The sequence below is a fragment of the Syngnathoides biaculeatus genome, chromosome 18 (genome assembly GCF_019802595.1).
Source record: "Syngnathoides biaculeatus isolate LvHL_M chromosome 18, ASM1980259v1, whole genome shotgun sequence".
Lineage (NCBI taxonomy): Eukaryota > Metazoa > Chordata > Actinopteri > Syngnathiformes > Syngnathidae > Syngnathoides > Syngnathoides biaculeatus.
The window spans coordinates 8449115-8464046 of record NC_084657.1 but is presented as its reverse complement, the minus strand read 5'-3'; the positions used below and the strand labels follow the sequence as shown (position 1 = coordinate 8464046).

At 45.4% G+C, this 14932-nt stretch overlaps 1 protein-coding gene across 2 annotated transcripts in view; it reads left to right on the top strand.

The window, feature by feature from the left end:
• The window catches only part of igsf9bb (immunoglobulin superfamily, member 9Bb), a 142522-nt gene that overhangs the window by 54867 nt on the left and 72723 nt on the right, over positions 1 to 14932 (top strand). The gene's annotated exons all lie outside the window — the stretch shown is intronic.

The window sequence follows — 14932 nt, the reverse complement described above, 5'->3', positions numbered from 1 at the left end:
GATTGTGGCATAGAGAGCCTTCAGCAGTTCAGAGATTGAAAACCCTCTTGTGGAGATGGGCCCTTGAGTGCATTCCTCCTTAAACTTTAATCAATTTATCGTGATCTGAACTCTTCAACAAGCACAAAACTATACATACTCTACATCAAGCTTGTCAAAACATCTATGTCATCAAAAAGGCTAATTGTATATTAATGTACTCTAATATGCAACCATGTGTTTGGGAGAGAGGACAAGACCACAATGAATGCAATTCAGGGAAAACCATGAACAGCCATTAAAAACCTTTCTTTAATGCTTTTGAGCTGTGAATATTTTTTAGCCTTGGGGACAAAAAAAAGTAAAGAAATGAAAAATCATGAATGGGAGAATGTTTTGCCTTCAACTGTAAATGAAATGTCAGTTTCTGTAATGAAAGCAATCTATATTGAGGTGCCATTTGCAACATAAACCCATACTCTTTGTACATGAATAATTCATTTTGCACAAAATAGAATAACAAACACGCCTCTGTTCTTTTATTTTCCAGAAAACTGCATCTTAATGTATGTTATTTTCACATTGTTTGACTGAACCTTTAATTTTCTCAGCATTACCAGAACAAGTGGTGCAGCAAATATTTCATTTGAATTTTTAGATTGCTGCACCAAATGCAGAGACTTGTCACAACTGCAAGTGGACCCTGCAAGCTACAATCCAATCTCTCAGGATTTCATTTTAACCAAGCTTTAAACAGATTGCCTATGTATAAATTGCATGTTCTACCTGTGACTGCTTTTCTCAGGGTACTCTGGTTTCCTCCCACACCCCCAAAACATGCATGGTAGGTGAATTGAGGACTCAAAATTGTCTGGGTATGAATCTGAATGCATTCTGATTTTTAAAGAATTTGTTTGCACATTACGGTGAAAAATGAGTATTTTCGTCACCTACAAAAGCAAGGTTTCTGGCTCTAACAGACCTGTGATTTTGAATGAGCTTTACAGTATTCCCTCGTTATTTGCAGGGGTTATATTTGTTACGCCATGCGAACAACAAAAATCTGCAAATAATGGATGCAGTATTAAAATACCTATATATACGATATGTACCATATTTTTGCAACCATAAAGTGCACTTGGAGAGTGTACTTCAAGCACACAATGAGTTGCGTAATAAGTAATTGTTATGTGACTAAACCAATGAAGTACACTTGAACACACCAGTTACATTGTTAGCATTCCTGTGAGCATATGTATCAGGACATATGTAAGCTACCATATGATGGTGCCCATGAGGCAAAGAGAAACGATTAGAATTTTACATTTGTAAGCAGAAGACGCTTACATTGTCCCACACACGGACAGTGTAAGCTGGCCATTACTCAAGATGTTGTTCACGCTCACGGTGTCATAGCAATACTAAATGTATCACACCACAGCAAATAGAATGGCATAACTAGCAAATAATACAACAAATAATAATCGGGCTAAAGAAATAACCGACACAAAACATTCACTTTAAACACTATTTACATGCTCCAAGCATGATGGGAGTTTAGATGTGACACCATTAATATTGCAAATGTTTTAAGATGGATGTCCTTCTTGATGCAACCCTCTGCATTTATCTGGTTTGGGACTGGCCTACAGATTGCACTGGGTTGTTCCCTGACATTGCCCACATAGGGCTGCAAACCTTCTGATATACTTTGATTGGTGGGACTATGTCAGGAAACGATCAGGAGTTGGTTAACATGATGTTTAGGAGAACAGTTGAGATATTGTGCATCCAAGAGAGCAGTTGGAACGGCAGTAAGACTAGAAGTTTAGGAAAAGGGTTTGAATTATTTTACCATGGCGTTAATGGGAAGAGAAATGGAGTAGGGGTTATTTTAAAGGAAGAGTTGGGTAAGGATGTCTTGGATGGGAAAAGAGTATTGGAAAGTGATTAGGCTCAAACTTGAAATTGAGGGTGTTATCCATAATGTGATGAGCGTCTATGGCCCACAGCTAGGATGTGACCTCTAGGTGAAAGAGGAATTCTGGAAGGAACTAGATGAAATAGTTCTGAGCATCCCAGACAGGGCAATTAAGAAATGAGGGGTAAGAAAGGAACATTGAGGAACACATGGTGGTAGACTTTGCAAATAGGATGGAAATGGCAGTAGTGAACTCACCCCCAAAAGAAGCAGGAACATAGGGTGACCGGCAAGACCAGAGGTAGAAGCATTCAGGTGGATTACATTTTGTTCAGATGATGTAATCTGAAGGTTACAGACTGTAAGGTAGTGGTGGAGAAGAGTGTATGCTAGACAGCATAGGATGGTGGTTTTTAGGATGACTTTGGTGTTGGGAAGAAAAATTGAGATGACAGAGGAAGAACAGAAAACCATGTGGTGAAAAAAGTAAACGGAAGAGTCTTGTGTGGCCTTTCAGAAAGAGGTGATTCTGCCTCTCATTGGACAGGAGGAGCTCCCGGAAGACTGGACTACTACACCCAGAGAGACTGGGAGAAGAGTACTTGGGTGTATCGTCTGGTACGAAAGGGGATTATGAGACTGGATGGTGGAACCCCAAATTGCAGGAAGTCATCCAGAGAAAGAAGCTTGCGAAAAAGTGTGACTCTGAGAGGACCGAGGAGAGGAGAAAGGAATACATTAAGATGTGATGTAGGGCAAAGGTAGAGGTTGGCGAAGGCTAAACCAGAGGCGTATGACAACATGTGCACCGGGTTGGACACTAAAGAAGGAAAAAAAGATCTGTACTTGTTGCCCAGACAGGGATAGAAATGGGAAGGATGTGCAGCAGGTTAGGGTGATTAAGGATCGAGATAAAAATGTGTTGACTGAGGTGACACGGTGGCACAGCTGTAGAGCATTGGGCTCACAGTTCTGAGGACAGGGGTTCAAATCCTGGTCCGCCCATGTGGAGTTTGTATGTTCTCTCCATGCCTGTGGTGGGTTTTCTCTGGGCACTCTGGATTCCTATTATCCTATTAATATGAGACTCTAAATTGCCCTTATGTGTGATTGTGAGTGCGATTGTTGTCGGTCTCTGTATGCCCTGCGATTGGCTGGTAACAAGTGCAGGGTGTAACCCGCTTCCTGCATGATAATAGCTGGGATAGGCTCCAGCACTGCTGCGACCCTTGAGGTTCACCTGAGGATAAGCGGCTCAGAAAATGGATGGATGGATGGTACCAGCAGTGTGCTAAATAGAATACTTTGATATATTGATCAATAAAGAAAATGAGAGAGAAAGAGGACTAAAAGAGGCAAGTGTGGTGGACCAGGAAGTTGCAATCATTAATAAGGGGGAAGTTAGAAAGGTAAAAAAGACAATGAACAATGGAAAGGCAGTTGGTCCTGATGACATACCTGTGGCGGTATGGAAGCAATTTGGAGAGGGGGTTGTGCAGTTTTTGGCCAACTTGCTCAAAAGCTAGCGGATCAGAGGATGGCTGAAAAATGGAGGAAAAGTGTGTCCATTCCCATTGTTAAGAACACAGCTGTTTTTCAGAGCTGTGGGAACTATAGAAGAATCAAGTTGAGGCACCATATAATGAAGTTATGGGAAAGAGTAGTTGCCTCAGAGCACCCAAACTCAGCTTCCTCACGGGAAGACGTGTTGGTGGAATTGAGGAGGTCTTCGAAGTATTCTCCCCGACTCACAAGATTCTGAGTTGAGGACAGCAGTACCCCATCCCCACTATACACAATGTTGACGGCGCACTGCTTCCCCCTCCTGAGACACCGGATGGTGGACCAGAATTTCCTCAAAGCCGTCTTGAAATCGTTCTCCATAGCCTCAACAAACTCCTTTTTGCCTCTGTGACTACCCAAGCTGCATTCTGCTTAGCTAGCTCTGTACCTATCAGCTGCCTCGGGAGTCTCACAGGCCAAAAATGCCTGATATGACTCTTCAGCTTGACAGAATCCCTCACTGTTAGTGTCCACCAACGTGAAGCTTGCTGTCCATTGCCCACTTAAAAGTGCAAATGAAAAGAATATTTACATCACTAATAAGAACATTTCTTTTGCGGCCAAAGTCTCAAATGGGCAACGTATCCTGAAGTTTCGGTGGAGGCATCCCACACTCAGCCGAAACAGTCCTTTATAATGAGGAAAATGCTTTATTGTCCGTAAAATCCCAAATTTCGCGTCAAGTTTTCTTATATTCTCAGAGGTTAAATTGACATGAATAAAGATGTCCGGATAAATATTGTTGACAACTAATCTCAGTTTTCTGACATTAAGATACATTATGCTTTTCTCTCTGATGGGAGTACGGAGAGCGCTCTCCAAAAGATTTCAGATAAAATCGAACGTGTAAATTCAGCGCAACTCTCTGTTGACAAAGTTTGTCTCCAGGAGTTGTCACAAAGACATCTTTGCAAGCAGCAGAGACTCTAGTTCTTATCAGGTCACCAACTCTTCTCCACGTGAGTGACATAGCCCCTAAATTGAAGAGACTTTTCTGATGAGTTTTTACTGAGTTCTGATTTATCTGTTTTTTTGTTCCACAAAGATAGTGTAAATGACAGAGATGTTTTCTTAAAAAGATCTTTTCACCAAATTGACCCCTCCGTACAGGGCACTTAACCACGCCTCCTGAAGTGACGTCACGCCACGTGCGCCTACGTCAGACAAACAATTAGCAAAAAGGGCGGCACAGCAAGAAAAGAATAGAGCGAAACTGTCCGATTTACCGGCTGATTTCTCACTCGCATTCTTAGCTAACAGTGAAATATCGTTGAAAAGCAGACAGCAGGGCTTCAAGTATTTCAGCGAGGGGTATTTCAATGGTATTTACATGCATATCGACGGAGAAACCATTGATATTAGCGCAAGATCTTTCCAGAGTCAGAGGAAAACCGAGAAGCCACATAATATAATATATTATAACCCAAAGACGAATTCGTCATTGACAGTTTCCTATTTTTGTGTTACCTATCACACTTGTGTGCAGAATCTGTATGTATCTGTATCGCCGTTTGTGAACCGCTGTATGAAGGAAAATAAGGCGAGGCTTGATTTATGAGTTGTTTCTCTCGTTTTCTTTATGTAACGTCACGCGCTCCCCTCAATAATTATTCTTGAATTAGTGCCGAACCTACGTAAGTCCCGACCGAGTACGACAATCACTACTTTAGTGTCCTCAAACATCCTTCCTTCAGTCTTGGTGTCTCAGTGCACGTCGAAGGCTTTTAAGACTGCTAGTCCGGTTTAGCTTAGCCCATTAGCCGCGAACAAAGGGACACGTTTGTGCAGTCAGATCATCGCAAAATATCGCTCAACACAGATCAAGTGTGTCAATCATTCACACTTAGCTATGTTATGCAAGCGAAGAACTGCTAATTCATTTATATGAGACATGTATTGATAATCAAATATTGGGCATACCTTCGTGCAAACACAGTCCGGTTTAGCTTAGCCCATTACCGCGAACAAAGGAACACGTTTGTGCAGTCAGATCATCGCAAAATATCGCTCAACACAGATCATGTGTGTCAATCATTCACACTTAGCTATGTTATGCAAGCGAAGAACTGCTAATTCATTTATATGAGACATGTATTGAAAATCAAATATAGGGCTTACCTTCGTGCAAACATATCTGTTCCGGTTGATGGATTCAGTTGATCATGCGGTCTTCCACAAAGTTTGATCCATCAAAGACATTTTTCGTACTGGGTCTTCGGTTTTGGAAAGGGTATGAATTGAACTCCACCAACTAGCCTTTCAGGATACCTGTCGTCACTATTATAAAGTCCGTGACTACACCTCTTAACCATATCTATTGTTAAAGAACCCAAATAAGAGATAAAACGCTAACAAAGGCTATACTGGACCATACAACGTTGTCTGAGGAAACTGCGGGTCCAAAAAGGGGCGTGGTTTATCAGATCTCTGGCCTCTGATTGATCAGCGACGCGGATGACGCAATTTCTACGGAGGGGTCAATTGCTGTTCTGTTTTACAGAACCATTCCAGTGCTTCCCTATTCAGTTCATAACATTCACCTTAATGGTACACATTCACCGAAGAACTATTCATTGTTGTTTTCACAGGTTGTAAACTAGAAAGGCAAGTAGACTTAAAAAAAAAAATCTCTCAGCTTTCGAGCACCGGGCTTTGGTTGTGACTCATAGACAGCCAGTGAGACTCGTCTGCATTCCACCGCATTGGACAGTTCTTGAGACCAGGACCCATGCTTCCCGCTCACCCACCTTCCTGTCATTTTCATCTGATTGGTGTAAAGCATCTTTTGAGTATCTTGAGAACCACTACGTAACTATGTGTATATAGTCATCAATTTAGAGTGTCCAATTAATGCATGTTTTTAGGATGTGGGAAGAAACCGGAGTGCCTGGAGAAAACCCACGCAGTCATAGGGAGAACACGTGAGCTCCACACAGGTGGGGCCCGGATTTGAACCCCGGTCCTCAGAACTGTGAGCCCTTGCCACACTGTACATATTCATTTATTTTTAATTTACATTCATTTTAAATATTTGTTTTCATTTGCTTGACTGACTCAATATTAGCTGTTAGTTTAGAGCAGTCATGTCCAAAATCCGGCTTGGGGAACAAATGTGGCCCGTGGTCAAATTTCATCCTGCCCGCAGTGTCTGTCATAAAATCAATAACGTCTGGTCTGCACGTCGACTTAATACATTAGGCAGCAGTACTGTTAGCTACGTATGGTGTAGCTTACACACTAAATGCTGTTCCTCAGCCCGTGTGACTTTTTGCCTACAATTTTCTAAAATGGCAACAATCAACAACAAAAGCAAAGTTTACTGCGAGAGCCAATGCTTCAAGAATGGATGGAAATTGGACTATTTCGTCATTGAAATACGCAACAACTGTATTTGCCTCATTTGCAAAGAGACGACGGCTGTTTTTAAATAGTTCAATGTCAACCGACAAAACCAAACGAGACATGGTGACATGTACGACAAGATCACAGGGAAGGAACGCAGCGAGAAACTGAAGCAACTTGAAGCCAGTTTAATCTCACAGCAGCAATATTTTATAGAGTCAAATGAGAACACTACAAAGGCTAGTTATGAGGTAGCCGGGCTGATCGCAAAGCATTGCAAACCTTTCACTGAGGGTGAATTTATCAAAGACTGTGTGATGACTATGGTGTATAAAATCTGTCCTGGGAAGCACCAAGAGTTTGACAAAGTCGACCTGGCACGTAACACTGTGGCACGCAGGTTTCAAGTGTCAGACATCAAAAGACAATTGGGAGTGAGAGGAAACGAGTTTGACATTTTTTTTCGCTATCTTACGACGAAAGCACAGATGCCTCTGACACTGCTCAGTTACTTATTTTTTCGAGAGGAGTGGACGACCAAATGAACTACTTGACCTTAAGAGCATGAAAAACCAAACGAGAGGAACAGACTTATTCTCTTCTTCTCTCTTCTGACACCCGTCGTCAACCCATCCCAACACTACAAACTTTTTAGCACTGCAAGAAATCATGACCATATTCCCACAGAGGAATGTCAGTGCACAAACGAGGTGGTACGGATCAGATATTTCATCTCTGGCTGGGGAATTTAAACAACCCTTTCGGGATTTTGCAGCTATCGAGAACGAGGTCGCTCTTTTTTTCCTGACCTGTGTCCGTCGACCCAGATGATGTTCCAGACCATTTGCACCTGGACCTCAATGAGTTGCAGTGTGACGCAGAGAGCCGCGGTCGGCACCAGCAGCTTTCTCTCACCAACTTTTACCGACAGCTGCAAAAGGACAGGTTTTGAAAGATTCAAGCTCTTGGTATCAAAATGTTAAGGTTGTTTGGGTCAACGTATTTCTGTGAGAAGACATTTTCGGTTATAAACTTAAGTAAGAGGTGTGTGAGGACACAGCTAACGGACTCTCACTTACGAGACATCTTCCGCATCACTACCACTGCCTGTGAGTCTGACTTGGCCTATGTGCTGCAGTCCAGATCTCAGTATCACCCACCACATTAATGCAGACAAGTCATTTGTCATTTACAAAAAGTCTCTGAATAACTTTTTTTTTTTCAGATCAAAATCAGTCGGATTCAGACAAGTTATTAGTTTTCACTCCAGAATAAACTTTTAAAAATCAAATCAACATTCATAGTTACCGTAATTTCCGGCCTATAAACCACGACTTTTTCCACACGCTTTCAACCCTGCGGCTTATGTGATGATGCGGCTAATTTGTACATTTTTTTTCCTAACGGCCGCAAGGGGGCACTCTAGCGGAAAAGGTAAGCAGTGGAATATATGTGCAAAGGAAGTAACTTTTACTGGTATGTTTTTTTTTTTTAACCGGCCCTGTTAGCACTGTGCTAGCATGTTGCTGCTGTGTTACTGGCCCTGTTAGCACTGTGCTAGCATGTTGCTGCTGTGTTACTGCCGTGTTACAGTGATTTTTTTTTTTTTTTAACCGGCCCTGTTAGCGCGTGTTGCTGCTGTTACTGCCGCATCAATGATTCTTTTAAACCGGCTCTGTTTGTCCTGTGCAACCGTTAATATTGTGTAGCTGCCGTGGCTGTTTTTTTTTTTTTTTTGTTACCAGCCCTGTTTGTGCTACCGTGTTGGTGCTATGTTAAGATAAGATAAGGTATTAAAACTTTGAAAACTCTTTCTGTGTACCGTCTTTCTTTGTAAATATCTCGTGTTTCAATGTGGGTTTCAATGTGGGCACTTGCGGCTTTTACACAGGTGCGGCTTATGTATGTACCAAAGGGTATTTCCTTCACAAATGTACTGGGTGAGGTTTATAATCCGGTGCCCTCTGTTGGCTGGAAATTACGGTACTATGTCATATTTCAAATGAACACTGCACTTGTTGATATGACTATTACTTTTTTACTCATTTTTTTAAAATTTCTGTGAATATTGAACTTCTATGGTGAGATATTTACAGTGAAGAAAATAAGTATTTGAACACCCTGCTATATTGCAGGTTCTCCCACTTAGAAATCATGGAGGGGTCTGAAATTTTCTTCGTAGGTGCATGTCCAATGTGAGAGAGATAATCTAAAAAGAAAAATCCAGAAATCATAATGTATAACGATTTATTTGTGTGATTCAACTGCAAATAAGTATGTGAACACCTGTCAATCAGCTAGAATTCTGACCCTCAAAGACCTGTCAGTCCGCCTTTAGAAGTCCACCTCCACTCCATGTATTAAGGAGGAGGAATGGGCCAAAATCACTCCTGCAGTGTGTACAAAACTGGTGAACAAGTACAGGCAACGTTTGACCTCTGTGATTGCAAACAAAGGCTACTGTACCAAATATTAACATTGGTTTTCTCAGGTCTTCAAATACTTATTTGAAACTGTATCACACAAATAAATTGTAAAAAATCATGCATTGTGATTTCTAGATTTCTGGATTTTTGTCTTAAATCTGCGTACTGTTCGATATGCGTTCAAATGACTTGCGCCTAATATAACTGTTGAAGTAGTCCAGCTTCCACTCTATCCACACATTTCCCTCCAAAAACTTGATTCCAGCTTAGGCTTCGCAACACGTTTTTCAGACCAGACCCTTTCTCGCTCAAAAAAGAGAAAATCTTGTATTTCTACATACTCCAACTGTCATTGAATCACATTGCAAAATGGTACAAAGTGGGTAGTTATGTTATAATTAAAATTTGGGTTTGATTTTTTTTTTTTTTTTTTTTTTTTTTTTTTTTTTTGGTGTGCAACTCAGATTGTCTATGTGCAGAGACCACATCAGCAGTGCACAATTGTGCACGCGTGCAGTTTGGAGGGAATATTGCTCATGAGTACATCTACTGCAAATATGTGGAGTAGGTGTATGTGCACTGAACTTCCACATGAGTCACTCTTGGCAAGACAGTTCAGACCACACGTATTAGTACAGTACGTCTCTTCTAGACAGATTGCAAATGAAGACTTTCAACAAACCAATCATTCGTGGAAAACAGTACATTCAAATCACTTTCTGTTCATCAGTACATTGAGTACACTTCAGTCCCTCGCCTGCCTGCGCGGAGCTGCCTAAAGCTGGTTGCTCATTGGTCATTTGCTGTGAATTCAGAACGAGTCATAGTAATGCTGCAGTTCTCTTTTGGTGCATCAGAGCTCAACTGGAAAAGAAAAATCCCATAGTTGTGAATCACTTTCCTGTTTATATATTGTATATGGATGTACAATTATATTTAATTAATATAATATGATGTATTTTCCATTGCAGGCCTGATCCGACTCGAACACACTAGTACATTATGTCAAATCAACAAATACTGTGTATAAATGCCAAGTTGTTAAATGAGTTTTGTTGGACTAAACTGCAAACGACAAGAAAATGACACTCAAGTTTTGATATAAAAGTTTAATTTAGTTGCAACTCAGTATTACAGTAAGAATGCTAAACAGTACCAATTGTAAGAGAAAAAGTATGTCAATATCTACGTCATTTTAAGTCTGATTATAGACAGAAAGTATGTAAAGTGAAGAAAATAAGTATTTGAACACCCTGCTATCTTACAAGTTCTCCCACTTAGAAATCATGGAGGGGTCTGAAATTTTCAACGTAGGTGCATGTCCATTGTGAAAGAGATAATCTAAAAAGAAAAATCCAGAAATCACACTGTATGATTTTTTTTTCAACAATTTATTTGTGAGATACAGGAGAATACATGGAGTGGAGGTGGAGTTTTAAAGGCGGACTAACAGGTTTTTGAGGGTCAGAATTGTAGCTGATAGACAGGTGTTCAAATACTTATTTGCAGCTGTTTCACACAAATAAATCGTGAAAATATCATACATTATGATTTCTGGATTTTTGTTTTTAGATTATCTCTCTCACAGTGGACTTGCACCGATGATGAAATTTCAGACCCCGCCGTGATTTCTAAATTGGAAAACTTGCAATATAGCAGGGTGTTCAAATCCTTTTTTTCTTCACTGTATATGTAAATATTTGTCATTTTAAATGCGGCGGTACGGTGGAACAACTGGTTAGAGCGTTGGCCTCACAGTTCTGATGACCAGGGTTCAAATGCCGTCCTTGCCTTTGTGTCATGCTCCTGGCTTCCTGCCCAGGCTGGGCGTGGCCTGCCAATTAGTCAGAGCACACCTGCACCTTGTTCCAGCTGATGCCTCCCAGCATATATAGGACTTGGGGGAAGACTTGTCCTTCGCCAGATCGACATCCTTGATGCTTCGTTCCCGCACTCTCGGTCGCCTGACTTCTGCTCTCCGTGTACCGACCTACGACTGTCCCTTGACCCCAGTCTTGAGCCTGCCGCACGATTACTTCTGCCTTGTTTGGACTGCCTGCCTGATCCCTGACCTTGGACCGAATAAAGGTTTCCTCTATACTGTCTGCCTGTCTCTGGAGTCGTGCATTTGGGTCCACCTTCGAGCCCCGTCCGTGACAGAACGATCTTGCCATAACATGGACCCAGCCGACTCTGAAGCCATCCGCCATTCGCTGCAAGTCCAGGGCAAACGCCTGGTCGAGCAAGAGGCTGCTCTCCAGGTTACTAATCAACGTATCCATGAGCTCTGTGCCCGGCTGGAACCGTGGCTAGCTTCTCAAGCTAGCGCGGCTGCTACGCCGCCGAAGGCCGTTCCGCCTGTTACGGAGCCCTCCCGTGCCGGCATAACTCCGCTCTCCCGACCAGAACGGTTCTCAGGTGACTCCGGCATTGTCAAGCCCTTGCTGGCGCAGTGCGACCTCCATTTTGAACTGCAAGCATCCACTTTTCCCACAGATCGCTCCCGTATCGCCTTTGTCATTTCCCACATGACGGGGAGGGCGGAGGCGTGGGCCACTGCAGAGTGGAGGCCCTCCATGACGCATTCTACCAGGGACTTTCCCCACAGATCCGTGGCCACTTCGTTGCCATGGACCTTCCGTCTTCGCTGGACGCCCTCATCGCACTGGCCCTCAAGGTGGATCAGTGCCTGACCGTGCAGGGGCAAATAGACGGCCTGAGGGAGGAGGAGACGGAGAGGGTCAGCCCGGTCGCTTCCCGGCCACCCAAGTTGCCTTCTACGTCGGAACCCATGCAAGTGGGGGGGCTCGGCAGCCCAGCGGAGGAGCGCTTACATCGGCGACAAGAAGGACGCTGTTTCTATTGTGGTCGTCTGGGACACCTAATCGCCCGCTGTCCGGCTCGGCCGAAGCGCCCCGACCTTGGGATCTCCACGCCGGTGAGTGCGGTATACTGGCGCTAAGTCGGGGCGATCGCTTTTGCACCTCATAGTCGGGACAGACTCTGACTTCATTGACTCCGGTTCGGAGGCGGACCTCATACATCCTCGGGTGGTCGAAGCATTGCGGGCAGCAACCTTCCCCACACAGCGTCCTTGTATTGCTTACTCCGCCAACGGCAAGTTCCTCTGCCGCGTTACGCACCGCACGCAAACCATATGTATGGACTTTCTGGACTCGCACACGGAGCGCATCAGTTTCCACGTTTTCAATTCTAGCAGCAGTGATATAATCCTGGCCCGTGGCTCAAGAGATACAACCCCCACATTGACTGGGTCACGGGTCGGATTATGGCATGGAGTGAGGGCTGTCGCAAGCAGTGTTGCGCCGCCGGGGAGGATGGAGGGATCCAAGTTGCTGAGCTTAGCAACGCCCCCGAATTAGCCACGGTACCCTCTTGCTACCATGATTTAAAGGAGGTTTTTTCGGAGTCAAAAGCAAGATCTCTGCCGCCGCATCGGCCTTATGACTGTGCTATCGAACTCCTCCCGGGTACCTCACCCCCCAAAGGGACAGGACCGGAGCACCAGGCAATGAGGGAATACATCGAGAAGTCCCTGGCAACCGGAGTCATTCGCCCGTCATCTTCACCAGCCAGTGCAGGGTTTTTTTTCATTAAGAAGAAGGATTCCACCTTGCGACCCTGCATCGACTACAGAGGATTGAATGACATCACGGTCAAGAACAGGTAACCCTTGCCCCTGATAGCTACAGCCTTTGAACTCCTCCAAGGAGCCTGGATCTTCACCAAACTGGACTTGCGCAGCGCGTATCATCTGGTGCGGATCCGGGAGGGCGACGAATGGAAGACGGCTTTCAACACTCCCACGGGGCATTACGAGTATCTCGTGATGCCCTTCGGACTGACCAACGCCCCGGCCGTCTTTCAGAACTTCATTAACGACGTGCTTAGGGACTTCCTGAATAAATCTGTCTTTGTATACCTGGATGACATTCTTATCTTTTCGGCAGACCTAACCTCTCAGATTCAACAGGTCAGAGAAGTGCTCCGGCGTCTTTTGCAGCACCAATTGTTCGTAAATATGGACAAGTGTGAGTTCCACCGAGCATCCGTGTCCTTCCTGGGCTTCGTTCTGGCGGAGGGAGAGATACCCATGGACCCCGGGAAGGTCGACGTGGTGCTGCGGTGGCCTACCCCTGCCAGCAGGAAGGACGTACAGAGGTTCTTAGGATTCGCCAATTTCTATAGGAAGTTCATAAGGAACTTCATCTCCGTGGCCACTCCTCTGCATGCGCTCACCTCACCACACACCGCCTTCGCGTGGTCCGGGACCTGCCAGGAGGCCTTCAGCAGGCTTAAGGCAAGTTTCACTGCCGCGCCCGTTCTCATTGTTCCAAACCCAGACAACCAGTTTATGGTGGAGGTTGACGCATCTAATTCGGGAATCGGAGCCGCCTTGTCTCAGAGGAGTCCCAGGGATGGACGGATCCACCCGTGCGCGTTCCTGTCTAGGAAGCTGACCCCAGCAGAGAGGAACTACGACGTGGGAAATCGGGAACTGCTGGCGGTCAAGACCGCGTTGGAGGAGTGGCGGCACTGGCTGGAGGGCTCGCAAGAACCAATCCTGGTCTTCACAGATCATAAGAACCTAGAATACCTGAAGTCCGCGAAGCGGTTGAACGCCCGCCAGGCCAGGTGGGCCCTGTTCTTCACCCGCTTCCGCTTTACTCTGTCCTTCCGCCCGGCTCCAAGAACGGCAAGCCGGACGCACTCTCACGGATCCACGAGGGAGGGCGCACGGACTCAGAGGCCGCTACTATCCTGCCAGAGGCGTGCTTCGTGTCCGGCTTCACTTGGGTGGTCGAGTCGCGGGTGAAGGAGGCCCTGGGAGATGCTCCGCTGCCTGCGGATTGTCCGTCGGACCGCCTTTTCGTCGTTCAGTCTCTGCGAGGAGACGTCGTCAACTGGGCCCATACCAACAAGACGGTCTGCCATCCGGGTATGGCAAAGACTCGTTCAGTGGTCGAACAGAGGTTCTGGTGGCCCAACCTGAGCAAGGACGTGAAGGACTTCGTCAATGCCTGCCCGGTATGTGCGGCCAATAAGTCGTCTCGGTTACGACCTGTCGGCGAGTTGCGTCCGCTGCCCATCCCTTTCCGCCCGTGGTCACACATTGCGCTGGACTTCGTTACCGGGCTGCCGCCCTCCCAAGGGAACACAGTTGTGCTGTCTGTAGTGGACAGTTTCCCCAAGATGGTCCACTTCGTGCCGCTTCCGAAGATCCCGTCGGCCAAGCAGACAGCCCAGATGGTGTTGGACGAGGTCTTCGTTACCACGGGCTACCCCAGGACATCGTGTCAGACAGGGGTCCGCAATTCAACGCCGGCTTCTGGAAGGAATTCTGCAACCTCATCGGCGCTTCAGCTAGTCTGACATCGGGTCATCACCCGGAGTCTAATGGCCAGACGGAGAGGATAAATCAGGAGTTGGAGACCGGTCTTCGATGTCTGGCATCCACGGACCAGAGCACGTGGAGCCAGCACATCAAGTGGGTGGAGTATGCCCACAATTCTCTACCCTCCGCCTCAACAGGTATGGCTCCACTCCATGTTGTGCATGGCTATCCTCCGTCCCTGTTTCCTTCACTGGTCACAGACTCCGTGGTCCCGTCGGGCCTGGCCATGGTGCGACGCTGCAAACGGACCTGGGAAGCAGCTCGGAGGACACTGCTGCGCATGAG